Source organism: Portunus trituberculatus, chromosome 31 (assembly GCF_017591435.1).
Source record: "Portunus trituberculatus isolate SZX2019 chromosome 31, ASM1759143v1, whole genome shotgun sequence".
NCBI lineage: Eukaryota > Metazoa > Arthropoda > Malacostraca > Decapoda > Portunidae > Portunus > Portunus trituberculatus.
Genome location: NC_059285.1, coordinates 13,678,778 through 13,698,365, shown reverse-complemented (window position 1 = coordinate 13,698,365; position 19,588 = coordinate 13,678,778). Strand labels below are relative to the sequence as shown.

The 19,588-nt window shown below is 45.2% G+C and overlaps 1 protein-coding gene across 1 annotated transcript in view; it reads left to right on the top strand.

Annotated features, from left to right (window-relative positions):
- LOC123511179 (arrestin domain-containing protein 2-like) overlaps positions 1 to 19,588 on the top strand; it is an 87,899-nt gene continuing 68,311 nt past the window's right edge. Inside the window, exon 1 of the mRNA XM_045266838.1 lies at positions 1 to 1,318. The gene's annotated coding sequence lies outside the window, so the exon portion shown is untranslated. The remainder of the gene's footprint in view (positions 1,319 to 19,588) is intronic.

Sequence of the window (19,588 nt, the reverse complement as noted above, 5' to 3'; positions counted from 1 at the left end):
TATCTCTACCTACCTCCCAACCTATTTACCTGTCTCTGTTTAATTACCACTTAAGTCTACCTGCCTCTACCTACTACACACGAGATTGTCTGTAATTATGAATGTTCTCGCCTCGCTGCGGCCCGCCAGTATCCCTCGGTGTTCCCTGGTCCTCCCGGTGCGCCACGCTGATAACACCGCCGCCCTATCGCTCCTCACCACCACTCAACACACCGCCACTCTCACCCAACCACCAGCTGCTGCCATCCTACCTCACGCCACCATCGCCACCACTTCAACCACTACATTCTCTCTCTCAAGCACCTCGTACTGCCTTGCTTCATAACCCAACTTAAACTCCTTTCATGCTTTCCTCCTATCTATTTGAATGCGTACTTATGCCAAGAGCACCTTCGTTCACAGTCACTTGTACGGTACTTCACACACACACACACACACACACACACACACACACACACACACACACACACACACACGAAGCAGCTCACAGGCGCAAGCTAACAGGGAGGAGCAGGCCGAGAGGTTATCGAGAAAGGTAAAAAAAAATGGGGGTTTGGCGCCGGTGGGGTGTGACGCACCTCCCTCCATCCCTACTCACCACCAGTATCTCCCCAGCGGCCGCGGAGGGAAGATTGGCGCGCGCTGCCCCTAGACTTGTTTATTTTAGTGTTTCGTTTCGTTGACGAGGTGGGCAGGAAAGCAACAGCCACATGCGACAGGAGCCTCATGCAGCACGCGGAAGAGTGACAGAGTGACGGCCACACATACACTAGGAATTGTAACTCGGAAAATGCCTGAAGCTGTGATGAGAGGCGGTGCTGTGGCGGTGACCGTGGTGGCGGTGGTGGCGACGGCGGCAGCGACGACGGCAGTGTGACCATGGGAAAGCTTTGTGTGCCAGCTGGAGCTCTGACTACCCTCTGACCCCCTGCTCTTGGTGCCACCTCCGTCCCCGCCCCGCCCCACCACACCCCGCCCCCGCGCCACGCACACCTCACGGCCTTAAAACACAAGCACTGTAGAAATTAACTAGAGATCTTTGCTGAGAGCTTGACGTATATTTTTCAAGTCTAAGTCTATTTTCTGAGCAACTATCGAGCTTCCGAGTGTGCGCGTGAATGTTTGTGAAAGATGTGAGAGCGAGGAGGAGGCGGGGAACCTGCAGGGAGGGGAGTGACCTTCCTGGGTGACATTTCAACCATCTCAGGTCGACCCCCATCCCGTCCCGTCCTCCCGCCGCCGCCGACGCCACCTTCACTACTACTGCCGCTGCTGCTGCCGCCTCTTGCCACCCGACGTAAAGTGGCCCACTAGTAAGGTGTGTGTGTGTGTGTGTGTGTGTGTGTGTGTGTGTGTGTGTGTGTGTGTGTGTGTGTGTGTGTGTCTGAATTTCTTCGCTGTGCATTTGTCACGTTCCCTGTGTCTTTTTGTCTTCCTTGTTTTCATTTGCCCATCTCTGCCATTCCGTCTGTCTGTCTGCCTGTTTGTTAGTGATTCTATGTGAGCGTCCGTCTCTCTCTCTCTCTCTCTCTCTCTCTCTCTCTCTCTCTCTCTCTCTCTCTCTCTCTCTCTCTCTCTCTCTCTCTACATCCGTCCATCCATCCATCCATCCGTCAGTCAGTAACTAATGTGTGTGTGTGTGTGTGTGTGTGTGTGTGTGTGTGTGTGTGTGGTTTGCTTCTTTATCAAGGTGCCAATCTTCTTTGTCCCTGTCTGTCAGCCAATTAGTATCTGTCCATTTGTTTGTATAGGAATATGATTTGTTTACACACACACACACACACACACACACACACACACACACACACACACACACACAACACAGGTTTGTCCATCGTTCTTACATTATTTTGCATTGCCCTCATCTTCTTGTATACTTTATTGATCTGTCTACATACTGGGTTAGTTATGTGTGGCTTCATGTTTATCTGTGTGTGTCTGTCTATCTGTCTATGCTGTTCACCCACTGCTCAGAGAGTAGGGGGTGAACAGCAGGATGTGTCGTGAATTTCATTTAGGCCTTATAAGAATTTTGACAAATTTTGAAAAATGGCTCGATTTTCAGAAAAGAAAAACTAACTAGTTTTTCATATTTTTCACTACAAACATTTCCTTTCGACATTTGATTCTCTGAGATATACTAAATAAGTCTGTGGTCACACATTTTTCATTCAGGCCTTATCAAACTTTTGGCAAATTTTTGGAAATTGTCACAATTTTCAGATAAGGTAAACTGTGAGTAGTTTTTTCATGCTTTTCAGTGTGTGTGTGTGTGTGTGTGTGTGTGTGTGTGTGTGTGTGTGTGTGTGTGTGTGTGTGTGTGTCTACCATTTCAGTGCTTCAACAAACACACACACACACACACACACACACACACACACACACACACACACACACACACACACACACGGCCCGGTAGCTCAGTGGTTCGAGCGCTGGTTTCACAAGCCTGAGGACCGGGGTTCGATTCCCCGGCCGGGTGGAGATATTTGGGTGTGTCTCCTTTCACGTGTAGGTGCTGTTCACCTAGCAGTGAGTAGGTACGGGATGTAAATCGAGGAGTTGTGACCTTGTTATCCCGGTGTGTGGTGTGAGCCTGGTCTCAAGCCTATCCGAAGATCGGAAATAATGAGCTCTGAGCTCGTTCCGTAGGGTAACGTCTGGCTGTCTCGTCAGAGACTGCAGCAGATCAAACAGTGAAATACACACACACACACACACACACACACACACACACACACACACACACACACACACACACACACCCCTGTTCACCTAGCAGCAAATAGGTACGGGATGTAACTCGAGGGGTTGTGGCCTCGCTTTCCCGGTGTGTGGAGTGTGTTGTGGTCTCAGTCCTACCCGAAGATCGGTCTATGAGCTCTGAGCTCGCTCCGTAATGGGGAAGACTGGCTGGGTGACCAGCAGGCGACCGAGGTGAATTATACACACACACACACACACACACACACACACACACACACACACACACACACACACACACCGCGTAATGTAGTGGTTAGCACGCTCGACTCACAATCGAGAGGGCCGGGTTCGAGTCCCGGGAAGCGGCGAGGCAAATGGGCAAGCCTCTTAATGTGTGGCCCCTGTTCACCTAGCAGTAAATAGGTACGGGATGTAACTCGAGAGGTTGTGGCCTCGCTTTCCCGGTGTGTGTTGTGTGTTGATGTGGTCTCAGTCCTACCCGAAGATCGGTCTATGAGCTCTGAGCTCGCTCCGTAATGGGGAAGACTGGCTGGATGACCAGCAGGCGACCGAGGTGAATTACACACACACACACACACACACACACACACACACACACACACACACACACACACACAGCGCCTCTCAAGGGAGACTCTGGGGCGACAACTTTGTTAACGCTGAAAAGATAAAAGTTTATATGAACACCTTGGGCTTTTGCTCGTAATTCTTCAACGTGGTGCCCACTTTTCTTTTTCTCTATTTCTTCACGAAGGCGTTGGTGCGCCTGGTGCAACTTACAAATGTGGTGGAGGTGCCGCCTATTGGTTAGTAGGGAGTTATAATGGTGGCATAATATTGTGATGCCTGCCATTTAACAATCTGGATTGGGCGACATGGCCTGTAATGCAAACCTGCGCAATATCAACCTATAATTTTTAATTAATACAGTCTTTTCATCGCAATTTTCTGCAAGCAGAAGGTTCTTTCAAAATGCCCAGACTCTTCACATCTGTCAGTTAAAGAGTCGGTGAGAATGTCCTGCTATTTGAGTCTGTATGATGCAATAAAACACGAGCTATTCGCCACCGTGATAACTTCGGGTTTATCTCCCATCATAGAAGAAAAAGCCCAATTGTTGCTACGCTAAACATATCGTCAGATTCTGTAGTCACTGAGGCACTCGTGTCTTATTCGGGTAGTCGGTGCATACACACACACACATACCTTGAATAGATAAATAAATAAAATAAATAGATAAACATACAAACACCGGTATAAAAGCATGCAGGTGGAACAATATTCAAGCTATGAGAGAGAATTGTCGGACGCTTGCCTCAGCCACGGAGCGCGTCACGTCACAGTCCACGTCAAGTCTGACACAACCAAACTCCACGAGTCCGTCCGTCTCTCGTTCCATGTCTTCCTACTCCTTCCTTCGCCCTGTCCGCTCCTTGCCTTGCTTGCCGCGTCACCGCAGCCTTGCTACACTTCACACTGAATGGCCTAACGATAAAATAACCTTTCCCACGTTCAGCCTTTGTGACAAAACAGTACCTACCTAAGTTACCATAACACGCAACGTGACAAACACAGGAGAGTCAGAGCAGTGCGTGGTGTGCTATATAAGATGGAGGGAATAACAGGTACGGAGGAATACAACTGCAGGATGCTTAGTAGTGCTGACAAAGAATATTGGACCGGCACACACTGGCGACTTGAAAGTGACGACATTCACTCTCGCACTGTTTGGTCCGTCCATACCACGACACGATTTGGCTCAGTTCTCTAATTTTTGTTCCTCACACGCTTTCCATAATTCCGTGTGTTATCCCACCTACTCAAACGATGTGTGTGGTGCGGCAGTCAAGTGTAAAACGGCAGGGAAAAGGAAGGACGTTTCATAAAGTGACTGCCATGCGTGGACTTGACATTTTCTAGCAGCTTTGCCTTATTTACTTTCAATATGTAATGATCTTATGAGTGACAGAGAAGTACCAATAGTGAGGAGCGCGTTCTTTGACCATTTTTCATTTTCACGTATACTACCTTCCAGAATGTATTGAGGTCTGAAGGAACAACAGGCCGGTGGCATAGTGGATAAGGTGGTGAGCGTGGGATCGGGCAGACGTCCACGCGTAGGTTCAAATCCCACCACGTACAGCCTTAAAACACTTTGCCATTTGTCGAGTGGTTTAAAGTTACCTACATATCACCATGATACCCAGGTTCTAGGTGGTTACACTCAAGATGAGCTTGGGCGGTGATATGGGCCCTAATATGGGTACCACTATAAATAAAATTGCCTGCGCCACTAATGGGCGGAAGCTAAACAGCGCTTCCCATACACTCTTCAACTGTGCTTACAGGTGCTATAGGCCTTACCGTAAAAAAAAAAAATAATAATAATAAAAAATATAACGACCACGTATAGAGTGTCGATCGACCGCTAATGTGTTTCCAGCAGCGAGAGATTCCATAATAATAGATGGATAAATAAATAAAGATACAATGTTCTCTATTGCTGCTATAACAAAAAATACAAAAAAATTATAAGCTTGCAGCGTTTAAGTTCGCAGTAGTAGTAGCAGCAGCGGCAGCAGCAACAACAGCAGCAGTAGCAGTAGCAACAGCAGTAACTAATGAAGTAGTATATGCAGGAACAGCAGCAGGACTAACAGTAACAGCAATCCCATCACCACCACCACCATCACCGTCACCACCCCCACCATGACTACCACCACCCGTAGTAAGGTGCAGCGGTATGGGTTTGCTGGGGGCACAAAGGCGGGGCCCTGGGGATGAAGGAAAGCCAGGGCGAGCAGGAACACACAAAGGCCAGACATCTCAAGGGAAGGCTAGGCAGGCGTTACTACAAGTGGCAAGGAAGGTGGGGCTTGTATGGAGAGAGAGAGAGAGAGAGAGAGAGAGAGAGAGAGAGAGAGAGAGAGAGAGAAACGGGGTAATAAAACAGGGAGTAAGATAAGCAAGAAGGACGGCAGACAGACGAAGGGAGGGAAAAAATAAAGGGAGAAGAGAGTGTGTTTTTGTGGGTGGCTGACAGACACTGAGACAGACTGGCGCCGCTAAGCAACACAGATTTATTTAGAATTCATCTAGGCGGAGAGAGAGAGAGAGAGAGAGAGAGAGAGAGAGAGAGAGAGAGAGAGAGAGAGAGAGAGAGAGAGAGAGAGAGAGAGAGAGAGAGAGAGAGAGAGAGAGAGAGAGAGAGAGAGAGTGTGTGTGTTTCACTGTTTGATCTGCTGCAGTCTCTGACGAGACAGCCAGACGTTACCCTACGAAACGAGCTCAGAGCTCATTATTTCCGATCTTCGGATAGGCCTGAGACCAGGCACACACCACACACCGGGACAACAAGGTCACAACTCCTCGATTTACATCCCGTACCTACTCACTGCTAGGTGAACAGGGGCTACACGTGAAAGGAGACACACCCAAATATCTCCACCCGGCCGGGGAATCGAACCCCGGTCCTCTGGCTTGTGAAGCCAGCGCTCTAACCACTGAGCTACCGTGTGTGTGTGTGTGTGTGTGTGTGTGTGTGTGTGTGTGTGTGTGTGTGTGTGTGTGTGTGTGTGTGTGTGTGTGTGTGTGTGTGTGTGTGTAAGTCGTTGAACATCGTGGACGCACAGCAGGAGACATGATTAGAATGACACTGACTTCCACGCGCTGTACTTTTTTTTTCTTTTCTTCTTTTTTAGATTAGAGTTCAAGCTTCACAGCTGCACATTACTCTCTCTCTCTCTCTCTCTCTCTCTCTCTCTCTCTCTCTCTCTCTCTCTCTCTCTCTCTCTCTCTCTCTCTCTCTCTCTCTCTCTCTCTCTCTCTCTCTCTCTCTCTCTCTCTCTCTCTCTCTCTCTCTCTCTCTCTCTCATACACACACACACACACACACATTTCTCGTAAACGAGAAATGAATGAATGAAGATATCGTTCTCTATAAAGCGTGAGTCCTTTGCTTGTATCATACCGAATTGCCAAAAGAATACGAAACTCAACCGTATTACACACAAGCTGACATCACACATACACGCAACATGACAGCCATTCATGTGTAGTATATGTGGCAACTTGCGGCCTAGATCCTATTGTTTTCTTCACGCAGAGTCTTAACCCCTTCAGTACTCGGACACATTTTTATCATGATTTTAGATATGAATATGCCATTTTATTTGCATTAGGAAGGGTCTATGGAAGTCAGAAGATTAATGGACTGAATCTTCACTATTCTAATCGCCCACATGAGTAACTAAAGATGTATAAAATCACCAAATAGTAAGCAGAATGAATATGGAATCGCGTCATGGTACTGAAGGGGTTAAGAATCAGCGCCTTCCCCTCTCACTCCATCAATTTTCCAAGACCACAGGGACAACTAGGTGGATTTTCAAGACAGTTTTTCCTTTTAATAAACTAGAAATCTTGCCAGTCTATCACACAAACCATAAAAATACTCTTATAAACACGAGTATCTTCAACTGGAGCCTTTGGAAAGCAATGATGGTGAGAGAGCAAAGCGTTTCAGAATACGAGCCTTTGCCACAGATCCACGTGCGTCTGTCTCTCGAGGTGCAGATGCTGTCGTCTAGAGGAGATCAAACAGCACCTTGTCTCAGGGCACAGATATTGTCACTTAGAGATCAAACAATGGCCAGTATTCAGAAACAGTATGATTAACCGGGTGCTCTAGATTATTTTTCTTTTGATAATGCAGAGATCTTGTTAATATGTCACAATAAACGTAAAAACTCTCTTACATGGCGTGTCTCGTGGTACAAAGTAGCTGAATGGGAGGTGTTACGGCCCTAGAGTTAGCCTGACTAGGTTCCCACAATGACTGGGGCACCTGTCACTTAGTGGGTTAAATCACTCTTACTAAAATACAAAATATTAAGATGCACACACATTAATATCTGACGGTCGTAACAGAGGGCAAACACCGCCAGCATCACCACGCCCCTACAGTATCCATGGCGTGATCTGGCTCCATCAGTGGTTGGGGTTGGACGGGGACTGGGTAGAGAGGCGTTCCGTGCAATGCCAGGAGAAAGTTTGATGAGGAACTCTTCTCATATCCTCTTTGCTGAAGTCTTACTTGTCCTAAGTTTTGTAGGAGGTCCCGCTCATCCCTCCTCCGCCCCTCCTTACCTCCCTCTCCATTCCTTCACCCGCAACCCTAAAAGAGGAAGAAAAAATGTTTGAATATTCTTCAGGTGCGGAACACAGAGACGATTTCTGTTTACTTCGATCGCAGCCTTGTCCCCGTTCCAATAAAATGTGAATGAAAGATTTATCCAAACATGCCACACACGTTTTTAAAAATTTGCCTCGTGCATGTGTGGGTTCCAGTTGCGTACCTCCGTTTACATTTCAGGACGCATCAATACCATTCAACCAGCTAAAGGTCGCGGCCGTCACGGGGGATCAGATTTGTATATGTTCATGGTGTTTATTTTTAGTTTTGTACGTGGAGCAAATAATCGATGCAGTAAAATTTGATGCAGCAGTCTCGTCTTGTTCAGGCCAACGCTGCTAAGTTGTCGCCTTGGTGATGAGATGGTGATGAGCGGTGATGAGGGAGTGGTGATAAGGTGGTGATGAGCGGGTGGTGATGAGGTGGTGATGAGCGGATGGTAATGAGCAGGTGGTGATGAGCCTATGTGTGTTGACTGGCAGCAGCACAGTCCTCATACAAACACAACATGGCAGTATAGGAAAGTAAGACAAGGTACAAGAAGTCGTCAGGAATACACGTGTCAGTTCTTGTATCAAACCTACCTGTACTTCCACCTATCATCATCCATACATGCGTCTACTCTTCGTTATATTATCCCACCTAATGCCTCACCCTAATGTCCCTCATGCCTCACCACTAACAACCTGATTACTGAGTCTGCTCCATTCGTCCACTACTCTATTTGAGAATCTATTCCTTCCTATGTCTTTATTTTTCTATCTAATTCTTTTTTTTTTTTTTCTTAAGGCTGAAGCTATATATCTTTTCCAAACCCGTCAACTCATCCTGATCATTTTGTTTATGTCATTCTTATACCACTTAACTCCTTCATTGCTGAGACACATTTCTACCTTGATTTTTGGGTTTGATTAGACGATTTTATCTGCATTAGGAAGGGTCTATGGAGGTCAAAAGATTAATGGCCAGTCTTAACTATTCTAATCCCTACATATGTTTCTGAAGCTGTATAAAATCACCAAATAGTAACCAGAATGAATATGATAACGTGTCCTGGTACTGAAGAGATTGAAACTTAGCGTCACTCACACTACACCCGTTTGAAAGTAGGGAAGTATAGAAGTGTTTGAGAATATAGTCCATAATCACATGTTTTTTGGTTTATGTCACCCTTATACCACTTAAAGACGTCTGTTGGGTCCATGTCACTGGCGGAACAAGGAACGTCCAGCTCGTAAGGCAGCCGGCCGAGGCTGACTGGGAGTTGATCAGATCACCACGAAATTGATCCTTTCCACAACACTTCCTTCACTTATGATGTAATAATTTGTTTCAGTTCTTATTGACGCCATTTAGACTTACTCTTGTTACTCTCTCTGCGGTATTCATTGTGTGTTCAGGGATTTGTATTCAGGCAATGATGATGTTCTTACTTATGACATCACGTCCTAAGCTGTGGATCAGGTTAATGGCGAGGAATATACTTGCACTTGTAATTATGATCGGATCAGTGTCATAAATAGAAATGGATCTCAGTAATTAACACACACACACACACACACACACACACACACACACACACACACACACACACACACACACACACACACACACACACACACACACACACACACCGCGTAGTGTAGTGGTTAGCACGCTCGACTCACAATCGAGAGGCCGGGTTCGAGTCCCGGGGCGGCGAGGCAAATGGGCAAGCCTCTTAATGTGTGGCCCCTGTTCACCTAGCAGCAAATAGGTACGGGATGTAACTCGAGGGGTTGTGGCCTCGCTTTCCCGGTGTGTGGAGTGCGTTGTGGTCTCAGTCCTACCCGAAGATCGGTCTATGAGCTCTGAGCTCGCTCCGTAATAGGGAAGACTGGCTGGGTGACAAGTAGGCGACCGAGGTGAATTACACACACACACACACACACACACACACACACACACACACACACACACACACACACACACACACACACACACACACATTACAATACTCAACAGATAGAGTAAAATATGAAAGGAAGTAAAAAAAATGCAAGAAAATGAGAGAGAGAGAGAGAGAGAGAGAGAGAGAGAGAGAGAGAGAGAGAGAGAGAGAGAGCCCTGTCTGTTAAAGTGGTCACCGTGAGTCTATACCTAACTAAAACCTTGCGTCCCGGCTCCACTCAAGGAAGATAATGCAGGTGTGTCCCCGCTGCTCCAACACACTTTTGCTTGCGGCGCACATCACTGTCACCGTCAGGCTCACCCGGGGCGCCCTCCTCTCCTGGATCGGTGATTGCGCAACACACTTTTCTCTTAACCGCCTTCAGTATCATGACGCGCTTCTATTTTCATTCTGCTTATTATTCGTGATTTTATACAGCTTTGGAAACTTACGTGGGGAATCAAAATAGTGAAGACTCTGGCCATTAATCTTCTTACCTCCATAGACCCTTCCTGGTGTCAATAGAATAGTCTAATCGTACACAAATCTCAAGGTAAAAATGTGTCCTAGTACTGAAGGAGTTAACTTTGTCCGCTCATTTTCATCGCAAATTCTCAAAGGGGTCAGTCTACATCACCGGTGTTTCTGAGGCAGCGCAGGAAAGGAAGGAGAAAAGAAGTGTGTGGCTTTCTTTGTGAAAATGTTGTCCAGCGCACATCTTATGATTCCATTTAGAATATTACTTTGTTCAGTGTACCCAAGAGATTCTGTGCTCTCATCTTGCTGCAGATGTGGCGGCACGGAGCAGCGTCCACCAGCAAGGTCTGTGTCCACCAACGCTTTGCTCTCTCACCATGATTATTTTCTAGGCCACAGAGGATTATTTGAGTTCTCAAGACCGTTTCTCCTGTCAATACTGTACACATCTTAGTCTGTCACTAAAACCATAAAAAAAAAAAAAAACATCCTTAAGAGCCCGTATAACTTCATCTACAACCTTAAGAAAATAGTGGCCCAAAGTACGTCAGAACACGAGCCCAGGCCTACAAGTGTCTGTGTGGCTGGTGTGAATGTAGCACCACTTGTCACCTGTTTCCCTCCGCCTTCAGCGTGTGTGAGTGACTGCTTGCGTATTGGTACTTTTTTTTTTTTATCCCAATGGAAATAGTTATACAATACAGATGATCTCCAAGGTCTCTCTCTCTCTCTCTCTCTCTCTCTCTCTCTCTCTCTCTCTCTCTCTCTCTCTCTCTCTCTCAACAGAAAATAACTGCATTTTTTGTGATATATGCTAATTTCCCGGAGCAATATGGGATATGTAATACATGTCTCCCTTTTTTTCGGAAGTGTCACCGTGCTGTCAGTAACCTGTGGTGATGGCCGCCACTGTCACCACTAACGATCAGCCGCGGCTCGGATCGCGTTAAGTTCATTAATTAGATTGCATGAATATGATTCCATCGGGGAGTCACGTGCACTGACCCGCGTCCGCCGCCCAACACACCGCTGCACCGCCACCCCGCCGCGCCACACACCCTCGTCATTCAAAGCCAAACTAAACTAAGTGTTGGTGGACGTTATTAAACCTGGCCAGCGAAAGATTGCATACTCGTACACTACACGTGGTGGCAATTATCACACACAGAGCTGCAGGGAGAGTCAAAGCAAGAACTAATTGATTCATTCTTGCGTTAGACAGGTGAGCAAAATAGAAGTGGGATCATACAACACCAATAGATGGAAAAAGTGTTCACGGTGAGCTACCGACACAACACGGTAAAGCAAAGCAAGACATCAAACATTCAGCGTACAGCAACAAATTGATAATATTGAAATCCTCGTAACACTGCAGTTTTATCACAGGTTAGACTAGATTAGGTTAGCTAGGTTAGTTTTGTTTGATTACTTTAGTTGATAAGTTAGGCCACGTTAGTCTAGTTACGTTCAGTGAGGTTAAATTAAGTTATGTTGGGTTAGGTTAGGTTTGGATTAATTGATCTATAACTTTACAGCAGATGCCTTCACTGTGTAGATCACGCTTTATAAATGACATCATATTTTTACCAAGAAACAGTCAGTCCCGAAATAAATAAGCCAACATTACATACTCCTCAATGAAACAAGAGCCTTTCATTATTTTCCAACATCCAATTCTCTGATAATGACAAAAGCAAACTCATCCATACAGCAAACGTATTTTGCGGCCCTTCCTGGAGGCACCGGGGCAGGGCAGGGCCAGTGTTGCGGGTCGCTGGCCGCATGGTTCATTAGTTCCACTTGACAGGTAACAGCGGCATGCGGAAATGCTCCACCGTCACCTGTTCTGACAGTCGAGTGTGATGCGGGATAATTTGATGACCTCATTAAAAAATAAATTAAATACTTAGTGAAACAAGTATTAGACGAATACCTGGGGCTTGTGGGCATGACGGGGAAAAAAAAACAAGTGTTAACCAATTCAGTACCGTGACGCATTTTCATATTCATTCTGGTTACTATTTAGTGATTTTATATAACTTCAGAAACTTATGTGAGGATGAAAATAAGTGACGACTCTGGCCATTAATCTTTTGACCTCCATATACCCTTCCTAATGTACCTAAATATAATCATCTAATCATACCCACAAGTCAAGGTAAAAATGCGTCTCCGTACTGAAAAGGTTAATAGGTATACAAGTAAGAGATGATTGTGCCTAACACAAGGCAAGCTATACATAACAGCACCTGGTGTAATGGTATATACCAGGACTTTATTCTCCAACACTTTTGCGTCGCATCTTCACTACTTTAAAAAGGGTTCATTTGAAGTTACGTGGTTTTCAAAGTTGTTTTACTGTTCTAATGGCAAATTAACACCATTTCTTCAATATCAACAAGAGATATATTTCTGAAAACCAAGCTAATCTTCTCTGTTGCCTTGTACATGCAGTAATCGTGACATGACAGCAAAGCGCCTCAGAATATTGGCTGTACTGTAGTCAGGGCAAAGCCAGTGTGTCTCAAGAGAGCAAGGGAATGTTTTCTTGATATCCAGAATTAACTATTATTTACCATCCTTCCATTGCAGGCAGAAAAAAGATGTATCACGGGAATGTTCTCTTGATATCCAAAATTCTTCACGATTTTTCATCATCCTTTCATTACCGGCGGGAAAAAGATGTATAATTTGGGAGCCACTGATGTAGGGTGACTAAAACTCGCCTTGGCAACACTGGATATCTCGGGCAGCCTTAGCGCACCGGGAGCCGCTTCAAAGTTACGTAGTGGAGGTCCCCGCGGCTCCGGTGTCCGCAGTACCACTAATTCTCTCCTCCTAAACTTCACACAATGTAAGAGGATTGAAGGAGAGAACAACTGAGCTCACCATCCCGCGGGACTGTCAAATTAAGAGATACCTTCAAACGTAAAAGTCTCCAGGGTCCTCCTCCTCCTCCGCCTCTTCCTCCTCCTTCTTCTTCTTCTTCTTCTTCTTCTTCTTCTTCTTCTTCTTCTTCTTCTTCTTCTTCTTCTTCTTCTTCCTCCTCCTCCTCCTCCTCTACTTCTTCTTCTTCCTCCCCCTCATCATCTTCCTTTCCACCTCGTTCTCCTTATCGTCTTCCTTTAACTCTGCTAACTGGTGTAGTACAGAACACATCCTTTTTCCCTCATCATGTGAACAACCCCCCTTTGGCTGGCAGGAATGGTGATGGTAACCCACTAGTTTGTGAACCTGCAAGTTGCAAGGTGGAAGCAAGACCGTGACTCTACAGTGGTCTGGTTGTATTGTCTTTAGTGGCTGTGTTCTACCCGTGCGCCCCCTCTCTCTCTCTCTCTCTCTCTCTCTCTCTCTCTCTCTCTCTCTCTCTCTCTCTCTCTCTCTCTCTCTCTCTCAACACACTCAGTAACCACCATCATGACCATATCTACATCCATATCCTCAGAACATCATTATAGTTTTTTTTTTTTTTTTCTAATATCTGTATTCGCAATTGGGATACATGAAACATCAGCATATGCCTTTGTGATGAGATACATACATGCATCACATCAGCATTACACAGTGTAACCTGCGGCTGCCGGAGTGAACTGACTCTGCCTAAACTAGAAACTCAAGCATAAACTTTGAACCTCGGACTGAAATATCGAACCTGCATAATGCGAGACACGGAACAATCTTAACACTTGCAAGACTCGCCCGCTCTGTGCCTTGCCAAGCGTGTGGTCACCGGCATGCACTCGTGACGCTGAGGGAAAACTGTGTGGAAACAACAACAACAACAACAACAACAATGCCCACAAAGTTTGTACCTGTGGCAAGCTGACCGATTCTGGCGAGGCTGCATGCTGGAAGGTAGTGTGTCTGTGGGTGGAAGCTGGAGTGGCATGTGGGAAAGAAAGTCAACAGGTGAGAAAGACAACACTTCTAGTCTGCGTATAGCCCAAGTATACAGAGGAAAGTGTGAGAGAAGATCCTTACTGCATTGAAACGGGCAGACAGGCGGCAAAGGAGTCAGTAGGTGAGTCAGACAGCACAACTAACCTACGCATGGCTCCATTTAAAGTGAGGAGTGTGTGCACGATAAGCGTCAGTGGGTGAAAGGGTGAGAAACACAACAGAATTTATACATTTATGATGAAAAGCGTCTGAAAGAAAACCTTCACTGTGACGGGACTGCTGATAAGGGGAAAACCCGCCTCTGTCAGCACCGCCATGCCTCAACAAGTGTCCTCGCCTCTCCTTCACACCACTCTGAGCTCGCTGAGGCTACGACCCATTAAATAACGGTGATGGGAGCCGACTTGACCCTCGCGCTCTCACCATATTGATACACGACGCCCTGTGACTCCGCTGCTGTGACTGTGAGGGCCAATCAGTAAATCAATAACTCAATCTTGAAACTGAGAGAGCCCAAAGAGTGTCTCGCGGCCCCAAGTCTGCTGGGCCCTGTATTCTGAAACGCTTTGCTCTCTCACCATCATCACTTTCCTAAGACCCAACTTGAAGAGGTTCATGCTTTCAAGGATATTTTTATGGCTCTGGTGATGGACTGGTAAGATTTCTAGTTTATTATAAGGAGAAATTGTCTTGAAACACCAGCTAGTCGTCTCTGTGGCCTTGGAAAAGTGTCGTGGTGAGAGAGCAGTGTTTCTGAATACAGACGTGCATGGGAACTGCCTCTTTACTTTCAGCCTCACCACAGTATTATGAATGTGTCCTTCATTCATAGTGAAGGAAAAGGGAACACGTGCCAAGACTGTAAGAGACACACAACTGTGGTAATTTCCGGCCGATTGAGGTAAAGAAAGGAATAACGAAAGGGAAAAATGAGAAGAAACAAGAATAAGAAACGAAGCAAGATTATTATGACTCTGTCCTTCATTCACAAAGGAGGAAAAGGGGACACGTGCCAAGACTTTAAGAGAAACACAACTGTGGTGATTTAAGTCCGACTGAGGTAAGGAAAGGAATAACGAAAGGGAAGAAAGAGAAGAAACAAGAATAAGAAAAGAAGCAAGGTTAGAGTGATAAAAGAAAGAAGGAGAGAGAAGGATAAAGAGAAGAATAATAGCCAAGGACTGTGGTGACAAAAATATATGAAAGTGAGAAGGAAGGAAGGAAAGAATGAGGAAAAACGGAAGGAAAGGACACGGATAGGAAAGGGAGCAAAATTAAGGCGACAAAAAGATAAAAGAGAGAAGGGAAGAGGAAAGAGTGAAAAGAAATGAGATGAGAAAGACGGATGAGAGGAGGAGCACGGATTAAAGAGACAAAAAGATGACAGGGAGAAGAAAATAGGAAAGAGTGAGAGAAAAAAAATGGAGAAGAAAAGAGACGGATAAGAAGATAAGCAAAGATTAAGACGACAAAAAGATACAAGGAAGAGATGAAAGGGAAGAAGACTGAAGAAAAGACGAGGAGAAGGGAAGAGAAGGATATGAGGAGGAAAAAGGAACGAGATGACAAAAGAATGAAAGGGAAAGAAGAAAGAATACTAAGGAGACAAATAAGAAGAGAGCTAAGGAGAGGAAGACGAAAAAACACGACGAAAAGACAAAGCGATCTCGGTGATAACTAAGACTCAGGTGTGCTTTAATTACGACAGCACATGGAAGCAGGTGAAGGACTCTCTACTACAGGAGGTCGAGGCGAAGGGAGAGGCAGAGACAGAGCCACACGCTGACTTTATTTATTTATTTATTTATTCATTTTTTACGCAAGAGGTAGACCTGCCAAGGACAACAAAACATAAAAAAAAAAAAAAGGCCGACTGAAACTGCAGGTTCCCTAAAAGATTTTGAAGGAATTAAGAAACAAATTAATGTCTTTATCAAATCCATGTCTTTTTTTTCCCTCTCCACTTCTTTCACCGCATCCATAAACCTTCTTCTTACTTCCTTCTATTCTCCTGTTAGATAAATCCATTGCCGGCATTCTCCTCTCCTCATACCCGCCTCTTCTGACACGCCCAGCTCTCTCCTCAGCCTCGTCTCTGCGTAGCTTTGTCCCCAAATTGACTTACATGTGTTGTGTCTGTGGTGTCATCCTTCCTGATTCTCTCCAGCCTCGTCACTCCTTGGGAAAACGGCAGGATCTTCATTTCCGCGACTTCCACGACAAATACGGTAACGATTACACGACTGTTTTCACCGCACAATGAGTGTTAGCGAGGAAAGAATTGAAGGAAGGAAGGGATGTGGCAAGGTAGGGAAGGAGGAGGAGGAGCGTGAAGGAAGAGAGGAGGAAGAGCTAAATTGAATAGTGATGAGGGAAGAGCGGGAAAGGGAGAGAGCGAAGGAGAGTAAATGGAAAGCATACATGAGTAAATGAAGGGAGATGGAGGAACGAAAGTGCTTTTCCTTGCATTCCTAAATCGATGAAGTTTCTTATTGTACCTTCGCTTTGATGTGGGAGGAGCAGGAGGAGGAGGAGGAGGAGGAGGAGGAGGAGGAGGAGGAGGAGGAGGAGGAGGAGGAGGAGGAATACAAAGAAATACAAAGGAAGACGAATAGAAACAGACCCTGAAGCCCTTACTAGGCTGTTTGTTGAGACTATTTCCTAATTACCAATGATAGACAGGACAGCAAAGCAGAAGGCTCCTCCCCACCTACCCCTCCTTCCAGCCCAGGCTGGCAGGAATGAAGCCGAAACCATGGGAGGAGGAGGAGGAGGACAAAAACAACAATGACGACGATAACGACAAAACAAAGAAAGCCTAAGAACGAGAAAACAAGAAAAAAGAAAGAAATCAAGAAAAAGAGAAGAAGAAAAAGATGATGATGAGGATGATGATGATAATGATGAAGAAGACGAAGAAGAAGAAGAAGAAGAAGAAGAAGAAGAAGAAGAAGAAAACAAAATAAAAAGGAAAGAAGAAAGAAGAAGAAAGAAGACGAAGAAGAAGAGAAGAAAAGCCTTGAAGAGCTCTGAGCCTAAGAGAATGAGTTAAAAGGAAGCGATGAAAAGGAATCCTGCGTAAGTGGTGATGAAGAACATGACAAGCAGTGGACGGGAAGTGTTGCGAAGGAGAGGAGAGAGACAGGAGGTGTGAAGGACGAGAAGAGAGCTCAGGAGGAGGAGGAGGAGGAGGAGGAGGAGGAGGAGGAGGAGGAGGAGGAGGAGGAGGAGGAGGAGGAGGAGGAGGAGGAGGAGAAGGAGAAGGAGAAGGAGCAGGAGGAGGAGGAGAGGAGGAGGAGGAGGAGGAGGAGGAGGAGGAGGAGGAGGAGGAAGAACAAGAAGAACAAGATGAACAAGAAGAGGAGAGGAGAGGAGAGGAGAGGAGAAGAGGAGAAGGAGGAGGAGGAGAAGGAGGAGGGAGAGGGAAAGGGAGATATGAAAGAGGCTGGACAGATAAGTGATGGTAACAAAAAGAGACGGCTGGAAAGAGGAAGAGGGATAGAAGGATGATAAAGGCGAGGGGAAGGGAAAAGATTATAATGCAGGAGGAAAGTAAAACATGATAAGGACACACAGTAAAGGGAAAAAAAGGAATGGAAGAGGAGCAGAGGCAACAGGAAAGTAAATGAGAAACAAGGATGAAGGAGTAAAGAGAGAAAGAAATGGGACAGAAGGAGGTAAGAAGAGAGAGCATTACTGTGGTGGTGGTGGTGGTGGTGGTGGTGGTGGTGGTGGTGGTGGTGGTGGTGGTGGTGGTGGTGGTGGTGGTGGTGGTGGGCTAAAAGGGCATGGAACACAGAAGGGAAGAAAGAAATAAGAACACATAAAAAGGAAAAGGAAGCAAGGAAATACAAAAAAGAGAATGTATAACGATGATGATGATAATAATAGTAATAATGATGATAATATTATTAATAATAATAATAATAATAATAATAATAATAATAATAATAATAATAATAATAATAATAATAATACACGGATTTGGGGTCAACAAGTCTCGCGGGAGAAAAATAGAGATAGAGAAAAGAGAGATAAAAATGAACAGAAAAAGAAAATCTCACTCATAAATGCCACACGCTCCGGAAAAATAAAAAAAATAAATAAAAATAGAAACCTGAGCGCTGTGTCCGCCTCCCCGCTCCGCCCCGCCCCACCCCGCCCCGCCCCGCCCCGCCTCGCCGCCCGGCACAGCGAGGCACTGCACTGAGAAGCTGACAAGATCACCGGCATTACAAAAATGTTGCATTGTTACAACAAAGAAATATATAAAGAAAATAGAAGGAAAAATATTTTCTCTCCAAAACTGCAAGAAATTCAATTATCTCAGGAAATAACAAAGTCCTAGGCAAGATTGAAAACGTGCTACATGTATTCCTCATGGAATAAATCAATAAATATGTAAATAAATAAATAAATAAATGATAACTGAAATATATATATATATATATATATATATATATATATATATATATATATATATATATATATATATATATATATATATATATAATGTAAAGGATGACACGGCAAAAGTTTAGAGTTTGAGTTTAATTAAAATGTAATTTGTGTGTGTGGTGTTTAGCGTCGCCCGGCACAGCAGCAGCAGCAGCAGCAGGCCTGGCCGTGCCTGTGTTGCCGTGACGGACAGCCGCAGCGCTGTGGCGGCTTCTAAATTGGTTCAGTCTGGTATGTTGACTTTTTAGTTCATTGTTTCTAATTAAGGCCGCACAACGCTGTAAGTGTTTGCCTTCCACACCCAGCAACAGGTAAGGCGGCACTATTTGTGGGGAGGGCTCTATATACTGAGCACCGGAGCCGCACTGATCTCAGACACAGTATGATGTACGTAGGGATGTAATGCATTACACAATACGTGAAGTGACTCAAAGGTAAAGATATGAAGCTCCTATCAATGTCGCTGGCCACGTCCATGCAGGCAGCGTGGACTCACTGCTCACTGTTTGAGCTGCTTAGATGTTTGGCGCTGTCCTGAGAGTGAAGGTGTATGAGGTGAATGGGTTTGTCTTTCACAAACTGTCTGTGTGTATTGTTTGTTCCACCTTATGGTGCGTTGATATTAAATCTGCAGCCTTGAGCGATCTTCACTAAGATTTGAAAATTTGCTTTAAGCTTCACATATCTATATCTATTACGGCACATCTCTGTCTGACACCAACAACATGAATTCATAATATCATACTCGTATATGTGCAAATTCGAATACATACATAATAATCTACGTTGTAACATCCAAGGCTCATTATGCCTCAATCCTAAAATGAGTCATTTTATGAATTAATTAGAGAGCTTAAGGAAAACACAAAACACGGCACTTCTTAGCGTGTGGTGAGGCGGTG